This window comes from Diospyros lotus, chromosome 3 (genome assembly GCF_014633365.1).
Source record: "Diospyros lotus cultivar Yz01 chromosome 3, ASM1463336v1, whole genome shotgun sequence".
Lineage (NCBI taxonomy): Eukaryota > Viridiplantae > Streptophyta > Magnoliopsida > Ericales > Ebenaceae > Diospyros > Diospyros lotus.
This window is the reverse complement of record NC_068340.1, coordinates 21,967,330-21,988,374: the sequence shown is the minus strand read 5'-3', so window position 1 is coordinate 21,988,374 and position 21,045 is coordinate 21,967,330.

Genomic DNA, 21,045 nt, shown 5'->3' with positions numbered 1-21,045 from the left:
TATTATATTTTTTTTCGTCATAACCAACTTTTCTGCGAAATCACTAAGGCCCTTCAATCATTCAAACTCTTTGTTAGAGTGTATATCAAAAATAAAAGTTTCAAGTTGATCATCAAGTGTTAGGAGATTTACTAATGAAATTTTTTTTTGATAAAACTCAGCAAGTTAAATCAATATTTTCTTGTTAAAAGTAGATAATGAATCTTTTGGACATAAACATGCTACACAAAGAAGCAATTCAATATTTGCCTTTGAAAAATGATTATTCAACTCTTGAAATTGTATATCAATGATAGCATAGAATAAATCTACACGAAAATGATGCAAATTTATCATTTCTAGAGCTTGATGTTGTGAGCGACTACAAGGTACACAACGTATAAATATATCATCCATGTTTGAAACATCAATGTAATGTACCTAACAAAAAGAATAGACTTGTTGCAAAAAAAAATCACATTTATCATCTCTCAAATACTAGAGTCGGTGTCTGCATAGTTTCATCAATTCCATTGCATTTACCATTTCTTGATCTTTTCTTTATAATGCTTTTGATAATTTATTGGTCATAGCCAAAACAGTTCTCATCAAGTTTAGATTAAATGCAAAATCAAATGATTGTATTGACTCCAACAAATTGTATGATTCATCTTTTTATCATAATTTGATCTATCAACACTAATCATTTCAAGTACATCAATAATAGTTGAGAACATAGCAAGCAAGCTAACCAAAGAATTATAATGTAAACCTCAACACGTATCACTAAAACGTTAAATGGTAGTTTATTGATTAAGTCATCTTCCACTTAAAATCTCACAATTCTCTAATGTTTTCGCAACAATATCTGCTTATTTCTCTCGAAGATGGTCACAACATTTAGAAGATGCTCCAACAATATTAACTACGTCAACAACTAAGCAAATGAAGTTAGAAATTGGAGTATTCTTCTTTGCCATGGCTACAAGAGCTAGTTGAAATTGGTGAGTAAAACAATGAATGTAAAAAACACAAGGATTCTCTTTCAAAATAAGTAATTTGAGACTATTGAACTCACATTGCATATTACTTGCCCTATCATAACCTTGTCCTCTCAATCTAGACAAGCTTAAGTTATATCTAAAAACAGTCTTGTCTATTACAACCTTAAGTAAGAGAGCTATGGTACTGGAAACATGCTGAAAACCAATAAAACATTCATTTACTTGTCCACTGTTATTCACATAACGTAAAACAATTGACATTTGTTCATTTGTTGACATATCACAAGATTCATCAACTAGAACAGAGAAAACTGCATCCCCAATGTCTTTGATAATAACATTAATCGTTTCAACAATACAAGCACTTTCAATATCCTTCTGAATATTAGGTGATGTTAATTTACAATTTAGAGGAGCATTGTTCATTGTAACTGCCTTAATCTTATCATTATGATAAATTAGAAACTGCAATTGGACTAAAAAGTTACCTAAATTTTCTGAATTCTCAAATTCATCATAACCCAGAAATGGAAGCCACTATCGCAACAAAAGTCTAACACAATCAATTGATACAGTAAGACTGATAAGATAGTCACTCCATACTTGTTTTGACTGCTTGAAGAAAACTAACTGAATGTATTGCTCTTGATTCATCAAAGCTTCATACTTGATGGGAGCTTTATTTTGTGAACTATCATGATCCCCAACATGAATATTAAGCATGTCTTTACTTTTCCAATACAAAAATCCTTCACTAACAAAAGCATCGCCTCCTCTTTATTTACCCACATTTGTTTAAAATAGATAACAATAGAAGCAAAAAGCAACATCTTTTGATACACTATACTCCAACCAACTACCAAAGTCTTTAAACCAAATAAGATTGAGTGTCTAGTTTGTGTATGTCCAAGTGATCTATATGGAAAGTTATGATCTAGAGGTTGACACGGACCTTTTTGTATATATGCTCTCCGAACTTGATCTTGAATATTAACATTGTAATCCAAAATTGAAATCCTTAGTCTATGATCAATGGAAAGTTGTGTAACATCAAAATTAACATTATTTGATTTCTTCTTATCAACATCTTTTACAATCGATGGAGATTTTCATTTTAAAAATCTCTCAATGACTGTTGTAAATTCAATATAACAAATGATAATTAGATAATGCACAAATTCATAAATTCACAAATTTATCAAGTACACATGTACAAATTGCAATTGATCAACATCCACATTATATGTGCTTGTGCAATTGATCCAACAATCAAATTGTGTGCGCCTGTGCAATTGATAAACTTATTTATCAATCTTAAAATCACATTAACAAACTTATTTTCGAGAAACCCAACATTAGTTAACAAAATTCAAGTTCACACAATTTTAGAAATGGAAAAAAGATTTTACCTTTTCTAGACAAAAATTAGTGAAGCCAAAAGCTTACTGCTCACGTGAAGCAGGGGTTTAGGGTAACTGGGTGAGCATTCTGTAGGCAGCAAATGTAATCTTCTCTGGTAATAACATTATATATATATATATATATATTTTTTTTCTTTTGCCAAGAACTCATGATTAACAGACCAAGGGAAGTGGTGGGTTTCACTTTCCAACCCATTTTTGGGAAAAATTGAAAATAGTTTTAATAAAATACGTTTTAACAATCTAAATAGGATTAAATGTTTTGGGTTTTGTGTATTGAGGGGGAAAAAGAGAAGAACAAAGGTAACAAGCAAATTGTGATGTTTGATTTGGAGAAATTGGGAAAGAGACGATTCAGACGAAGAAAGAATGAAAGAGAAAATCTAGGAATGGGGGTGGTGACAGGTGACAAGTAGGGGGGTGGGATTTGAAATTGAATTATCATAATTTATAATTTTAATTTATTAATTATTTTTTTTTATAACTAAAGTAGTTGGTTTTAGGTAAAAACCCAGCCTAACATGAGTAATGGCTTGTTAAAAATTTTAGGCCTCAATGAATAGCGGGCCAAGGCCTAGTGAGAGTCGAGGCCCTTATTGGGCCTACACAGACTCTGCTCCTGGTAGTAAAACAAATGTTTTGTGAAGAAAATACATGTATTGTTGAAAAATGTCAACAGTGAAACCAACATACATACACCCATGGTGTAATTAATAAACATACAACTCTAAAAATTGATAAATATAACAAGTAACATACACAGTCCCATAATGAAATCTTTGGTAGCTAGTGATTAAAAAAATTATAATTTTTTAAAAAAATTAGAAAATCAAACCCGCGTATCCTATTTTTTCCCATACACACAACAATCACATGACTCATAGACACTATGCAGAATCAACATTCCAACATCACTATACAAATATATTTGGAGACCCATATACTTGCAAAAATTAAAAGAAAAAAAATAGTATCTAGCTAAGGGACAAATTTTTCAACTTGAATAGGTGTTCATTTCTATGTCAGCCTCCAAAGTTTTGAAACCATGTTCTCCATACTTATTAAAAGTCCTCAAAAATTGTATATATGTTACAACCTCCACTTTATCATATTCCCAAGAGAGTTTGACAAATACTTTGCACATATGAGTCTTATCTAATCCATCACCAAGAGCTAGGTTCTTCATTTGTTCAATTAACACAATCAAACTAATAAATTTAGAATTTATTAAGGGCATATCATATAATTCATCTAAGAAAGTCACTTTCAGTCGAAATAACCCTATATTGGCTTGCATAAGTATACATAAAAATTTAGAATAATATATACCTAACATCCAAATATCAGTACACATATAAATTTAGAATAAAAAAAAAACGATTGTCACTAGATTCAAAGATAAACACATTCTTAACATCAAGGTCCTCCATGCTACACCTATTAATTTATAAGGTGAAAAATATGGATTTTCATTAATGTAAGGGTGTCCTTGTAGTTTTTTAAAACCCTAGAGGTAGTTTTTGATTTTTGCCCTTATTTTTTTAACTTAATTGATTATAGTCTTCGAGTTTTAATTATTTACCATTTTTTAAATTTTTATTTATTTATATTTATATTAAAAAATTAATTAAGTTCATTAGATTGTCAACTAGGTTGCACAAAAACGAAAATGAAAAACGGATATAATAAGACATGGAAATTAGAAAACATCATTTTTTAAAAAAGTACAAAACAGAAATACAGGGAACATGTAAATAAAAAAATATAGGGGTCTTTTTATAAATATAATTTTTAATATAAAATTATAAAAAATAGTTATTTAATTTAAAAATAAACAAAAATTTTGTAATGCATTCAAACAAATTCTGAAAATAAATTCTAGAAAAAATTAAAAATTTTGAGTTAGAGACGAATTTTTTTTTATAAATGTGTTTTCAAATAAAAAACATATTTTTGATATTTTTTTAATATTATGAAATTATAAAAAAAAGTTTTTAAAATTACAAAAATAGTTGAAAAACATTTTTTTCAAAAACGGAAAGGTTTTGGAAATACCGAAACGACACCCCAAAAAATTTCCATGCATCTACCAACACAGTTTTTACTCTTTTATCGTTTTCTTGGATAAATACACACTTTCATAAATCAGAATAAGAAATAAACATTTATAGACACAAGAGAAGAGATGGAACTTCAAAAGGGAATTTGTGACGATAAAAAGCAACACTAGGACAAATGAGAGCCTTTTTTTAAGTTTTGTTATGAGCAATTTTATTTTATATCTTACGAAGCCTATAACACGACCAAAAAGAGAAACCCATTAAACGAAATGAATTTATACACTGAGGAGGAATCGCCTTCAATATAAAAGATAATGAAAACCCAACGCAGTAGCAATCTGCAACCCCACTAACAATGCATGAACTTTAGCACAGATCAATCGAGGAGTGAACTCAATTGAGCTACACAGCCTGTAAACATATTTGAGCAAATATACTTACATATATAATACATACGCTTATGTTCAGGGGCGGATGTAGGGGGATTTCTGGAACTGGGCTATATTAATATTCAGTTGGGGCTTTGCTAGATTTTTACACACACACACACACACATATATATATAATATATTACTATTGTTTAGTTGGCCCCTACATCCGCCCATGCTTATGTTAATATAATTTTTTCCAAAACACTTACTATGTTAATTAATATTCTAAATTAATTATTATTTATTTATGTTTAGAAATTTGTATTTTTATTTATGAAAAAAATAATTTTAAAAAGTATATTTTCGTAAATTTGATTTATTGATGATCTCTAAAATATTTTTCTTTAAATTATTTTAAATTAGAGACTTTTAGAGTTTCATACATATATATCCTTCAAAACAGCCAAATATACATGATGAAAAGCCTTTGTGAAAATATTTTTAAAAATCGACCAAAAATAATAAAATCCCTTTTACAAAAATAATCGTATATTGCTCAGTATTGCTTTCAAGACAATTGAGTATGTAAGTGATTCAATCGACTATTGTAAGTACCTGCTCAAATATATATGTTATTACAGGATCTATATTTCTTAAAGCTACAATCGAGTATGTCTAACTTTCTATAATCGAGTATTAATCTTTTAGCACTCGAGTATGCTTTGGAGATTAATCGAGTATCTTTATAGCATTGAAATCTGAGCATATATTGAATCAAGTAAATCCTAAATTCCAATCGAATAAAGTACTTAAATTAATCGAGTATCTTTTTTTTATTAGTTAAGTGCTTTACACATCTCATGTTTCTTTATTGAAAATCAATCGAGTAATGATTTGTGTACTTTTCAAGTTAGTTGATTATGTGCTTTGGCAAAATCTTTCAATCGACTATTAAGGTTCTCCTAGTTGTGTACTTTTTGTATGCTCCATGTGTCTCAAAAATTAATCGAGTAAAGCCTGTTGTTAATAGACTAAATGTATTTCTGATGGGCAAGTATTTCTTTAAGTTAGTCAAGTAAGGTTTGGGTTTGTCTCTAGCTAAGTTTCTGAACTTTAAAGTTAATCGAGTATCAAATACTTGTACTCAAGTAAATACTTATATTAGTCGAGTTAGCCTAGCCTAGTAGTTGAGTGTTTTATGCTAAGTATCTGTGGCTTATGAGTTAGTCAAGTAATATTTAATCATACTTTAGTAAACTCTACATATAATTGTTTACGTGAAATTGTTCAATCGATTGAAGTGCTATATTAGTTGAGTATCTATATAATTTAGTTGAGTAACTGCTATATGTTTTTGAAAAATATAACTGTTGGACGCATTCAATATTTGACAGTTTCAACTTTTTAGAATATTTAATGCATTTCAGACAACATGATCTTTCTTGTATGATTTAATAAATGTTGTTAGAGATAAAAAAAAAAAATGACAGTTGTGAGACAAATAGAACATTTAATTTGAATTCTACCCTGTTAACTAACATTCAATGTAAGAAATATATAAATAGAAAATGAAGCAGCTTGAAGAAGGTTATATGAACTACTTGCACATTCTATTTCAGCCTCTAAAGAGCTTCAAGAAATCTTCATACCTTCTATTCCTACTTCTCACGACCTTTATTCTTATATATCTTTTTATGAGAAATATTTTAAGAGAGTGTGCTTCATTCAAAATCGTGTAACTCTCTTTGTCAAGAGAAAAACATATGTACTTATTGTTTTATTCATCTTTGTCTTGAAAAATCCTTTTCACAACTTATTGTGAACTTGTAAAAGGTTATGCCTTAGCCTTTAAAAGGTAATGGTTGTGACTTAACCTATTTGAAAAGTCAAGTTATAAAGATTATATACCTTATCATGTGAAAAGGTTATAGTTGTGATTGAGGCCGTTTGAAAAAGCCAGGTGTATAGATTGGTAGTTGAGCCTGTAAAAATTACAAGGTAATATAATACACCAGTGGGTGTGATTGCAAAATCCTTAATTGTGAACCAAGGTAGTGGATTAAGCAGTTGAGGCTGAACCACTATACATTTTGTGTTTTGCTCTATTTATTTCATTTATAACATTTCTACTTTAATTTATTTTATTTAAGTTTATTTTCCAAAAGGGGTGAAAAAACTTGATTTACCTCCCCTCTTAAGCTAACTAGTGTATCAATTTATTTATTTATTTTTGACTTGCTGTTGAAGACGTTTTCTTGATATTCAAAATTAAGTGACCTATGCTAGTGGGATGGCTAAGGGTAGTAGCTGATTGGAAGAAAAAGTCCCATATTCTTTGACTGGGAAGTTTTTGAACTTTGGGTCTTGTGTGTATAAATACACCACATGCCCTTGTAAAATATATATGAGAAAGGAAGTGCTGACGTTTAGAATTAGCTGACCATGATTCATAGGCCTGTAATGAGTAAATAAGCCCACAATTCAAGGAGGAATGACTAAGTAGAGCAAGGACAAGAGAATTTTACATAGTTCGACCGGAATGATGCTTACTCCACGACTGTTCTCTGGAGATTCTGGCAGAGTAACAATATGGTATTATCAGTGTTCTCCCCCTTTTACAATGGTGTGTCGACCTCTATTTATAGTGAATGGTGTTTACAATTGCATAAAATATAAAAGTGTAGAGATGATATCATGGGGGACAAGATGTCCTTATCATCTCCATAAAATCGGGAGTGGGTTCCGTATTACCAGGGATCCAGTTTGTATCAGATAAAGTAGATGGGTCATTGCCCCCGGTTATTCAACAACAATGTTGTTATGCAAGCTGAATAGTTTAACCGGCTAGCTGAATTGTTGGCCAGCGAGCTAGAAACATTATGGGCAGCTCATTGGATATATAGCTGAGAGCTCACCGGAAGCCTTGTTGGGAGCTCGTTTGGTTTCGCAATCTGAACTCGGATTTCAGCGATATATGAGCTTGCCTAACAAGCTCGCTGGGCTTACTAAGCTTTAGGCGATTGGGCCGGCCTATTGGACTGAGTCTAGCCTATAAGAAATGGTGCAGAAAATATGTATAACAGAAAGCAAGTCTTCTACTATTTGAAATTTTTTCATTTTTATTGTTGTAGTGGCAGTCTAAATTCTTCTTTTATTTCTTCATAATAAGCGTTTGAAACTATAAGGCTCTAGTTGAATCCTAGAAGATTGCATGCCACAAATCCAAGCACCGGGACCTATGAGATCCATGGGGGTGCGAAACAACTTTAAGGACAACATCATTGGCGTGCCTCTATAGCTCGGTGACATATTTCATTTTATTGTTGTATTAAATTATTGCTTGTTAGCTTACATCTATATATATTTGGGTTTGTGTACTATCTACATTTATATTTAATTTTTCTCTAACATTCTTAAAGATTGTTTGAAGAGATGGAATCGCAAACTCAAACAAGTAATGATACTTTAAAAGTTAACAAGCCTTTAAACTTGCAATCTCTTGCTATTGCTAAAATACTTCTTGATGCAACAAAAATTGAACCTTTTGATGGAAATCATTTTAAAAGGATAAACTTTGTTTTGAAGTATATAAAAATATCTTATGTTTTAACAGAATCATCGTCTGACAAAGAAAAAGAGCAAGAAAAATATAGCAATTGGGAAAATGCTGATCAATTATGTCTAACCATAATTTTGAATGCATTGCCAAATGAATTATATGATATATATTGGCACTGTGAACATGCAAAAGAATTGTGGGATTTATTAAATGGGAAATATATTTTTGAGGATGAAGGAACAAAGAAATTTATGGCTTATAATTTCTTGTCATTTAGAATGGATGAGGAAAAAACTATAGCTAATCAAATACATGAATATCAAAATATCGTAAATGGTTTGTCAATGGAAGGTGTTGTTTTGCTTGAAATTTTTACTCCTCAATGTTTAGTAGAAAAATTACATAATTCTTGGAAGGACTTTATTTTGCATTATAGACAAAAAAGAGAGGCTATGACTTTTCAAAAAACTATAGTGCATATACAAATTGAAGAAAAGAATAGGCTTTTAAAGAAAACTCTAAAGGCTAAGGAGTTAATGTCTACAACTAATTTGATTGAGAAAAAAATCAAATAAGTATTCCTTTAGGCCTAATAATAATAATAAAAATAATAACAATAATAGTAAGCATAAGTCTAATCAAATTAATCAAGTGAATAATCCACAAATACAAAAGAAAAAGGGTGAATGTTTTGTATAAGGTAAACATGGACATTATATATGCTGCTATTTGTAGGTTTCGTAAAGGGAACAACTATAAGAACGAATCAGAGGTATGTGGGTGGATCTTTATGCTTGGTAATGGTGCGATCTATTGGGCCTCCAAGAAACAAACCTGCACAGCTGATTCCACCATGGTTGCAGAGTTTATAGCTCTTGCTTCTGCAACCAAGAAAGCTAAATGGCTTCGTGATTTGCTATATGGAATATTATTATGGCCAAAACTAGTTGCACCAATGTCTATTCACTGTGGTAGTGAGACTACGTACTTTGGTTAGGGTCTATAGTCGAGTCTATAATGAAAAGTAAAGACATATTAGAGAAAGGCATAGTCACGTGAGTGACTTGATCTTAAATGGAGTAGTCACAATTGACTTTATAAGGTCTAGTCAAAATTTGGTAGATCCTTTAACAAAGGGTTGCCTAGAGACTTGGTGAACAAACGTCAGGGGGAATGAGTCTCAAGCCCATGCAAATAATCACCAATGATGGAAATTCAACTAGCTAGCGCTTGATACAATGTCAAGTCTTAAGTTCAATAAGTTGAAAGCACATCAAGGGTACTGTGATTGTAAGCACTAAATTGTTTAAATCATCCCAAAGTCGTGTAATGTTTGGTACCCGTATTAATAAGATTGAGGTTGAAAATTATTCTCTTAATAGACTTAAAGACAATTTTTATAGTGTTGCCAATGTTAAGGCACATTAAAGGGGTCTACCTATGTGAGTGCGAAGTGTGCCTACTTCAAGGAACTAAAGGGTTGGGCTCTTAAACATTCATGAATGGATACAGGGACACAAGACTTGTCCCCACGGGCGTAACATAATTGGTTCTTAGGTAGCAGATTGCACCCAAAGATACAGGTTCGAGTCATGACAATCGTAGTGTGGGAGTTTCACCTTCCTATAGGGTGGCTTCTTGTGGGCATCATATACCGTGTCTCCTACCTGGTGCGCTGCCGTATACCATAGTTAACCCCTCCCACGTGCATGAGACAGTGTGTGGGGGCCCTTAAGGTGAGAAATTTCATCTTTTGCACCCAAAGGACACAAGACCTATATTGAATATGTCACTTCAGTTTATACAGTGATTGGTGTAAGGTTATATGCGTGCAAAGTTTATTTTGCTTATCAAACAGAATATGTGGTTCAAAGCATAGTCTGTTATCGTATTCTGATATGTTGTAATGAACTCTCACTGTGTAACCATTATTTATGCATGTAATGACTAGAAGTGATGTTTAATCTATAATTTTGTGTGTGTATATTATATATATTTTGAAAATGGCAGGGACATGTTGGGCATTTTCAAAATATAAAGTGTCAAATTTTTAAAATCTTTATCTGATCATATTATCTTTTAACTATTTTGACTTAATCAAATTTAAGTCAATTTATTTGATTAAATTATCAGCTGAGATTAGTTCTATCATTTTTAATCAAATTTGAAATCGTTTTAAACTTAAACTAATCAATTTCTACTCTCCCTATAAATACAGATCATCTGGGTTTTTGGTTGTTGTAGAAAACAAAAACTTAGGGGGCTGTTCACTTACAGAAAAAAGAGAGTATTGTTTCAAAAAAAAAAAAAAAAATCACAGAAATAACTGTGTTCAAATTGATTTTTTTTTCCTAAATAAGAAAACAAGTTTTCTATTTTCCAAAGTTGTATTGAAAATCAGAAAACGTCTTTTTATGATGTTTCTTTGTTAAAATTTACCATGTTTTCGAAATTTTTTCCCTTGGAATGTCCCAAGATCAAATATGGCTTCTCCATAAAATTGAAAATGTATTCTTTCACATCTTCTTCTTGCATTTTCTTTACGTCCTTGGCAGTTGTCTTCTTCATGTCAACTTGTCTTCTTCAAGTCAACTGTTACCAAGCCAAGTATTGTTAATTGTTGCTTCTGTCTTCATCATTCACCATTAGGGGCAGATTTAAGGATGGGCAGGCAGGAGGTGTAGTTCTCCCCCACATTCAGCCATTTCCCAGATCTGTAAGGCAGATTTAGCCCATTTAGGGGGAAGAAGGCTGAAATGACCTATGAATTTTGGGGCCAGCCCTCCCCTAGATCCACTCTTGTCCACTATCATCGTGCATTGCCAATCGTTGTTGTCCTCTCCTCTTTCTCCATCGACCTCTCATATTCAATTTCACAGGTCCTTCATCGCCATCATTGCAAATCCTTAGCCATGAGTTTCCAACCGTTGCTAGGAGCTGTCGATCATCATTTATCATCGCAGACCATTCAACTTCCTTTAGTGATCGTTCATCTTCAGCTTTGTAGACTCGCTACTACTATCATCACAGATCCTTCTTTGATCATCGCGGATTTGTCGTCGTCACGAGTCATCGACCTTTTCTCTTCAGCTTCATAGATCTTTTGTTGGTGATCATCGAAAATCTGTCATTACTGTGAGTATCAATGTTAGTTTATTTTCAATTAATGTTTCCAAGTAAAAAAAAAAAATCCTAATTGTGAACACATTTTTTCATTTTCTAAAAACTAAAATTAGTTTCATATTTGATAAAAGTGAATGCATTCTTTATTTTTTTTCTAATTTTCTATATAAAAAAAAGAAAACACATAAATAGAGATGAAAACTATATATGAAAAATAAAAAAACATTCTCTACAAGTAAACAACTTCTAGGGTTTTCTACCAACTTTTAAAAACTCTTATCAATTTTTAAAAACACAAAAACTGGTCAATTCTAACTTCACTTATTGCAAGGAGGAGCTCCATTGTATCCTAAAGGATTTGCGGATTCTCTTTGCGATTCGAAAAACAAATTAACCTTTAGGAAAGTGGCAATAAATTACATGCCTTGAAGTATTGTTGCCAAACTCTTTGTTCTAACAATTACTAGAAAAAATCCTTATTCATAACTAGGAATGGTTAGAAAGTAGACTAGTTTTGAAGCTGAATTGGGATATCTGAGGGTATCATTATGCATAAAAGAAAAGCTCAATGAAGAGAATTAGTTGCCATTGTTGAGCTTGGATTGCTGGAGTAGCTTCTTGAGCGGGGGAGATTCTCTTTGAATCTTGCATCAGCTTCAGTAGGCTGCTACTTCTGGTTTTCTTCTACAGAAGATGCAAAAGTTTATGGTATTTCGTGGTTCATAAATTGATCATGGAAACTCATTATCAACATAGCTAAAGACCAAACCCATTGAAACAATTGAGAAACTGAGTGAAGATAAGTGAGAAACTTGGATTATCTTGGAATGACTTCATCCTTTAACGACAATGTTTTCAACAAACAAACCTTTAAAAAAAAAAAGTGAATGATATTTTGACTTTTTGCTTACATTGTTTTCATTAATTTTTACTTTTGGTTGATAAAGATCTTCCAAATCAATTAATCGTCTTTTTATTCTAAAACAAATTTTCAAAAGCAATTTGTTAGAACTAAAAGCCAATTTTTTGAACTTTAAAGAAAATGCACCAACAGTTAAGCCCCAATTGGTGAATATCTCATTTTCATCCAAAATGATCAAGGTAACATGAACAAAATAGTACGTATTAATTACAACATCCACGAGAATTGGATAGTGTAGGTTTTAACCAACCTATTTTCTCGGCCAAACACAGATCAAGCGCAATAAACAAGAATACAGAAACGAAAGTTACAATCACAACTCACACACACAAATAATCGACACAATAAGACACGTGTTTGGATCAATAGATCCTACTCACGACAGAGGCTCCACCTCTAGTCAATCCACTAGATTTCTCAAGGTTATAATCGGTTACAAGATATCAAATGGAAGTAAAAACAATATTGCAAAAACACAACTGAAACAGAAACCAAAAACAAGAACAAGTGAATATCTGTTATATACCGATCTCAAGATCAGGCTTCGAATATGTTCTTTCAGTCAACCAATCTCTCACGCCTCAGGTGATTAAAACAACATAGAAATTAAGCAATAAAGCCACTTACCATACGATCTTATCATGGAAACAACCAGCCAATCCATCGAAACCAGAAATCATAAAGAATGATTCACAGGATGTATCTCGCTTCAAGAAATCACCAACTTAGGGTTTCAAGAAAAGAGAGAGTGCAATCTAACAGAAATGGGCTGGAACAATAGTAGATGCAACACGAAAATAATACGGACATGGGCTCGACCCATAGGAAACTCAGCCCACATGATATATATATATATATATATCAACAGAAATGCATAACAATTAAATTCAATTAACATGAATATGATTCTCAATTTCATATAACAACATCCAATCATTTTAATAAATCAAAATGAAAATGGAAAAACATTTAAACAATTTTGAATCACACAAAATCAACAAATTCTACCTTGATTCAAGAATGGATTAAATAGTGGATTAATGACTAAAGACCCCTTTTAAGTCTTCCACAGCTACATTAGAAGAACATTGAGTAAATCTAAGGCTTGCTCAAACTTAGTTACTGGAACTGATTGAGTTAGGATATTCACTGGATTTATTAGAGTAGAAATCTTCTCTACCTTAACCTGCCTTTGGATATAATATCCATAACAAAATGAAGACACACATCTATGTGCTTGGTTCTCTCATGGAATACACTATTCTTTGAAAGATGAATGGCACTTTGGGAATCACAATATACCTTAGAGATCTGGACACCTAAACCTAATTCTCTAACTATTCCCTGCAACCAGATAGCTTCTTTCATAGCTTCTGTTAAGGCAACATATTTTGCCTCAGTGGTTGATAAAGCCACAATGTGCTGGAGATTTGATTTCCAGCTTATCACATTTCCACCTATAGTGAAAACATATCCTGATAAGGATATTCTTTTATCCAAATTAGCTACAAAATCAGAATCACAATAACCCTTAATGCTGCTGGAATTTTCAGCATTTAATCTAAACACTAAACCCTTATCTATTGACCCCTTTAAATATCTAAGAACCCACTTAACAACTGACCAATGCTCCTTAGAATGATTGCATATGAATCTACTTACTAGGCTGACTCCATAGGCTATGTCAGTCCTAGTACCTATCATGGCATACATAAGGCTTCCCACTGCATTAGAGTAGGGAACCTTCTTCATATACTCAACTTCTTCCTTAGGTAAGCTTTCTTTTACAACTTGAAGCTTAAAATGAGGGGGAATAGGGGTTGAAACAGGTTTACAACCTTCCATATTAAAGAGATTTATCACTTTCTTTAAATAGCCAGATTGAGACAAGGTCAAAATACCTTTTTTTCTATCTCTATTGATATATACCTAAAATACGCCTAACTGCTCTTAGGATTTTCATTTCAAATTCTGATTTTAGGGCTTGAGTCAATTTATCTATTTCTCCATTTTCTTTACATGCTATAAGCATATCATCTACATATATAAGGAGATATATGAACAACTTTCCTTTAAGCTGTTTGAAATAGACACAATGATCAAAGTTACACCTAGTGTAATTTTCTTTGAGTATAAACTCATCAAATCTCCTATACCATTGTCTAGGAGATTGTTTTAGACCATAAAAGGGACCTATGCAACAAGCAAACCTTATTCTCCTTACCTTTTTCTATGAAACCTACAGGTTGGTCCATATATATTTTTTCTTCTAGGTTTCCATGGAGAAAATTAGTCTTAACATCTAATTGCTCAAGCTCTAAGTCATGTAAAGCTACTAAGGCTAAAACTAACCTTATAGAGGTATGCTTTACTACAGGGGAGAACACTTCATGGTAGTCTATGCCTTCTCTTTGGGAAAAACCCCTGGCTACTACCCTAACCTTAAATCTGGCTAGTTTTACTCATGGGATACCTGGCTTCCTTTTAAATATCCATTTATAGCCTATAACCTTTTGATCTTTAGATTTATTTACAAGTATCTAGGTATTGTTCTTTTAGAGAGATTCCATATCTTCCTTCATTGCCTTTAACCAATTAGTTCTATACTTACTGGAACAAGCTTCTTGATAACTAACAGGTTCATCATACTCAATTGAATCTTCAATATTAAGAGCATAGGCAATTACATCAACATGAACATACTTAGTAGGATGTTTAATCTCTTTCCTCACCCTATCCCTAGATATGACATAATCATCCAATTCTGGAATGATTTTCGATGAATTTTCATTATCCTCATTCTCTATTTCAGTTTCAGCAAGATCTGGAGAGCTAGACACTTGAGGACTCTCTTGGCTAGAATCTACTACCTTATCATTAATGTTATCCCTTTCCACCTCAAACTGAAATTTATCAGCTTGGTCTACCTTGGCATTTTCCACCTTATTTGGGGTATAGTATTCCGATTCTTTGAATACTACATCTCGGCTGATAACAGTCTTCTTTTCCTCAATCAGCCATAATTTGTATCCTTTTACCCCTTGAGGGTATCCTAAGAATACAACCTTCTTGGCTCTAGGGTTTAACTTCTCTTCTTTCTTATGGACATAAGCAATACATCCAAAAGGTCTAAGGTGGTTTAAAGATGGGATTTTCCCACTTCATAACTGTTCAGGAGTCCTAAAGTCTATGGTAGAGGAAACAGATCTGTTTATGAGGTAACAAGCAGTTAAAACTGCTTCAACCCAAAATTTCTTGGGCAAGTTAGAGTCTTTCAAAAAACATCTAACATTATTTAAAATGGTTCTATTCATACGTTCAGCAACTCCATTTTGCTGAGGTGTTTCACTGCAAGTTCTATGCCTTGCAATGTCTACTTGTTTGCAGAAATTTGAGAATTCTTAATTACAAAATTCTAGGTCATTATCTGTTCTAAGGGTCTTTATTTTCTTACCTGATTGTAGTTCTACATAGGTCTTCCACTCCTTAAATTTAGTAAAAGCTTCACTCTTATGCTTAATGAAATAGACCCAAACATTCCTAGAATAGTTATCTATAAAGGAAAGAAAATATTGGGCGCTTGAAAGGGAGCTAGGGACTTGGGGAGATCCCCAAAGATCGGAATGAACATACTCTAGGACATCTTTGGACTTATGAGTTGCAGAAATAAACTACAACCTGTGAAACTTGTCCAAGGCACATGTCTCACAAAAGTCTAAATTATTAATCCTCCTAGGATCCAAGATTCCTTCTTTACTTAATTCTAGTAAAACTTTCATTCCTATGTGACCTAACCTCCTATGCCACAAAATAGTATCGTCATTTTCAGAAGATGAGATTGCAGCACTGCTAGAGATAGTCTCTGCTTGCAGGACATACATACCTTGCTTACGGATTCCCTCAAAGAACTACCATGGATCCTTTAAACACCTTAAGAATGTCATTTTCAGACTTATAAGACCCTCCATTTGAATCTAACATGCCTAGGGAAATAAGATTTCTTCTAAGGTTGGGCACAAACCTCACATTATCTAAAGTCTTATATGCTCCATCCCACATCTTAAACCTCACTAACCATATACCAGTTATATTATAGGATTAATTATTACCCATTAGGACTTTCCCACCCTCCATTTGCTAGAAATTAAGTAACTAGTCTCTCCTAGGTGTCATGTGAAAGGTGCAACCTAAATCTAAAATCCACTCATCACTTACGGCCTGTTCAGACAAAATTAGGCCATTTGCACTATCATATCCATCAGAAAAATTTGTTGCATCTTGATTACTAGAACTCTCATTTTCTAGATCTTTCTTTTTTTGTAACAATTCTTTCTTACATGGCCCTTTTTCTTACAATACCAACATGTTCTTGTTTTAGAGAATCCCCTACTTGTTCCTCTAGCTTTAGAGTTTGACCTCATTTTACTTCTACCCCTTGAATTCCCTTTGCCTTTATTCTTAGATTTTTGTTCCCAATTACTCTTTACATTTAAGCCTTCAGTACTATTTATTTTCTTATCTTTCTTATCATCTTCAAGATCTCTAGATCTTAAGGCAGACACTACATCCTTTAAGGATATGGAGGTTCTACCATAGTGCATTGCAGTCCTTAAATCTCTATATGACTCAGGCAAAGCATTTAAAAGAATTACAACTTGGTTTTCTTTAGAAATACTCTTATCTATGTTTTCTAGACCTATTATAATGACATTAAAGTCATCTAGGTTATCTTCTAGAGATTTAGAGGTATTCATTTTAAAACCAAATAATTTTCCTTTTAAATAAATCTTACTGGTTAAAGATTTAGTCATATACAGAGAGATTCTAGCTTATTCCAAACCTTTAAGGCAGTATTTTCTTTGTTTACTTGCCTAAGGACTTTATCAGAAAGATTTAAAATAATTAGACTATAGGATAATCTATCCATTTTATGTATTTCAGGGGTAGGAAGGGGTTCTACTTTATCTTTCTCAATTACAGGAGGTTCATCTAGTGCTTTAGAACACTGGTTTTGAACCAATATGGAAGTCATTTTCTTTTGCCATAATGAAAAATCACCTCTACCATCAAACTTATCTAATTCATACTTAGATGGAGCCATTTATATGAGCAATAAAACAGAATGGAATTTATAGGTGATATTTGAAATTTACTGATTGAAAAATTAATTTTTCCAAAAAAAATTAATTAAACCTAAATTAGGTTTTTCAAAATACAAACCAGAACACACGACAATATATATCATAGAATAGAGTGAACAACAGATTACTTATTCAAGATTAAGAAAATACAAAATATTTAGGGCATACAACATATATCTAACAGACTAAAGTGGACAAGTATATACGCACAAGACATTAGAGCAAAACAGAGTATGAGAACATAAACCCTTAGTTCTTCGAAGATCTGACCATATCTGTGATTTACCTTTCGGATCTGAGACAGCTTGACCGAGATCTTGGATCCCTATGGCTCTGATACCACTTGTAGGTTTTAACCAACTTATTTTCTCGGCCAAACACAGATCAAGCGCAATAAATAAGAATACAAAAACGAAAGTTACAATCACAACTCACACACATAAATAATCGACACAGCAAGATACGTGTTCAGATCAATAGATCCTACTCACGGTAGAGGCTCCGCCTCTAGTCAATTCACTAGATTTCTCAAGGTTACAATCTGTTACAAGATATCAAACGGAAGTAAAAACAATATTGCAAAACACAACTGAAACATAAACCAAAAACAAGAACAAGTGAATATATGTTCTATACCGATCTCAAGATCAGGCTTCGGATCTGTTCTTTCAGCCAACCAATCTCTCACGCCTCAGGTGATTAAAACAACATAGAGATTAAGCAATAAAGCCACTTACCATACGATTTTACCATGGAAACAACCAACTAACCAATCTAAACCAGAAATCAGAAAGAAAGATTCACAGGATGTGTCTCGCTTCAAGAAATCATCGACTTAGGGTTTCAAGAAAAGAGAGAGTGCAATCTGACGAGATTAGGGCATCTTACCGCCCTTATATAGTATCATCAAATGGACAGAAATGGGTTGGGCCAACAGTAGATGAAACACGAAAATAATACGAACATGGGCTCGGCCCATAGCAAACTCAGCCCATATGAAATCAGATAGCCCACATGATATATATATATATATATATCAATAGAAATGCATAACAATTAAATTCAATTAACATGAATATAATATGATTCTCAATTTCATATAACAGCATCTAATCATTTTAATGAATCAAAATGCAAATGGAAAAACATTTAAACAATTTTGAATCACACAAAATCAACAGATAGGATTTTGGTAAGTCAATGGATGGGTGACTTCAATAGTATGCTTGACCATTCCAACTGCCATAAGCTTATTGCCGTTGTTGCAGCCATGCATTATGAATTACAGCAATATAATGTTTCACAGGAATGCCATTGACCTACATAAACTGCCACGATAAGTGATTAATAAAGATAAGTGTAAATTTCACACACCAACCTTTGATGAAATTGCACCCATTACAAGTGTTTCCAAAAATAACATGCACCTCCCTTACAGTTAATTGATGATGCAAATTGATTATTTTCCCCTTATTTTAAAAACCCATCTCCATTTCACTCTTTCATGAAATCTCTCATCTTCCTTGTTTCTTCTCCTTCCTATATATCATTCACTTGTTGCCCATCATCTCTTCTTCTTCCTTTTCATCATTGTCAACATTTTCTGTCTCTATCTTGTGCACGCACATCTTCATCAACAATTGAGAAACCCCATTACAATCAATGGCAATTTAAGTGGTAAGATTTTCTCTTTCTTTCTCTCTCTCTCTCTCCAACGATTTCTTGATTGACATGATTTTATTAGAAATCCCATCGTAACCCACTAGATTTCTAGTGAAACCTTGTCGATCTCTCTCTCTCTTGATATGGGTTCTAGAGAGATCCCATTATTGGTGATGATGGGTTCTTTAGAGAAACCACATCGAGATAGGAGGGCATGTTCCAAAGAACCCACACTAATTGGGTTCTTTTATAGAACCCATATGTTTGTCTAGATTTTTTAATTTTTAGTTTTTTCATAATTAGAGTGTAGATAATTATGGAGCGGTATTTTGAGAATTTTAATAAAAATAACAACAGTTACTTAATGGTAGGGGGCTTAGTGTTACACGGTTTAAAAAGTCAAGGTAGGTATGTGTTATTTCTAAAAATATAAGGGTGATTGGAGCAATTTCACCAAACTTCAGAAGTGGCGTGTGAAATTTACCCTAAAGGTAATAATAATAGAACAATGTCAATTGAAGTTATAGCTTTCAACCACTGTGAATGGAATTTCAAGAGCTTTTAGATTACAAATATATACCAAGCCTAACCATGAGATCTAGTAGCAAAGAAAATAGTCATACATTCATACCTTGGGGCATTTCAATTTTCAAATACATGATGTGTCTTCAGAAGCTCAAAGCCACTGCATGGAGTCGGTGAACTCTAGAACGGAAGAAGAAGAAAAAGGAAATAGAGAGAGCCTGAGAAAAAGGAAGAAGAAGGAGAAAAAAAAAAGTCTAGCTGCCACCACAACCATGTTTTCATCATTAAAGCAAGTGTTCATCAATCCCCTCCAAGTTATAGCTTACTCAGAAGGGCTGCTATAATTGGCTATTCTCTCAACGGTATCCAATGATTCAGCAAGTGGTCCTCACCAAGCTAGTAAGTCAATTATACCCTAATAGTGTTTACTTTTGGGCACAATATTGCAAACATTACACATACTGCTCAAAACCCTGAGACCTTTAGGTGCCATTCCTGAATAACTAACTACAAGCAATAAAAACAACAATAAACATTTTATCATAAGGCTTGGTTCCAATTTCTCCATCTCCTAAAACAACAGGAGAGCACACTTTTGACCTCCATGCATTTCCCCACCTAAAATCCTAGAAGTCCAACATATGACATCTCTTTGAAGCATTCCATAAAACACATTCTCTGCTAAATACAAGACCCACATTTAGCATACACGATTATAAGAGCAGTAGTACCCAACCTAGCGCTAAGTGGTAATTTCCCATGACAAAACAAAATTGTGCCAAGGTCTAGTGGACTTCATCAAACACACACCTAGTTGCATTCAAATCATCACATGCAAGTTAATCCCCACAAATCGATCAAATAAAAAACTTGTGATCCAAATAAGGCAACTACAATCAAGGCTCACTAGCTATTGTCACTTGCCAGCAATAGAGGGGAAGGGGAAATGGAAAGCAGTTGATGATGGAATTTGCCAGCATAGACAGAAGCTTGTGATCGAGTACCTTTCAAGATCAGTCTATCCTTCGTATTATCGTTGGAACCCATTATCACATAAAGTGCCTCATCCAGCAACAAACATCCAGGAAATCCTCTAAGGGCACCAATTATGTTGGCAAGCATATGGTTGTTGGAAGCTCTTCCTTTGCCAACATGTACAATTAGGGTTAGGGTAGGTGGTAGAACAGAGAGACAGAGATGTAAAAATGTTTCCCCGATCTCTTATTCATGGATCTCAACCATTTAAATACCTAAACTAATATATCACCTAATTACAAT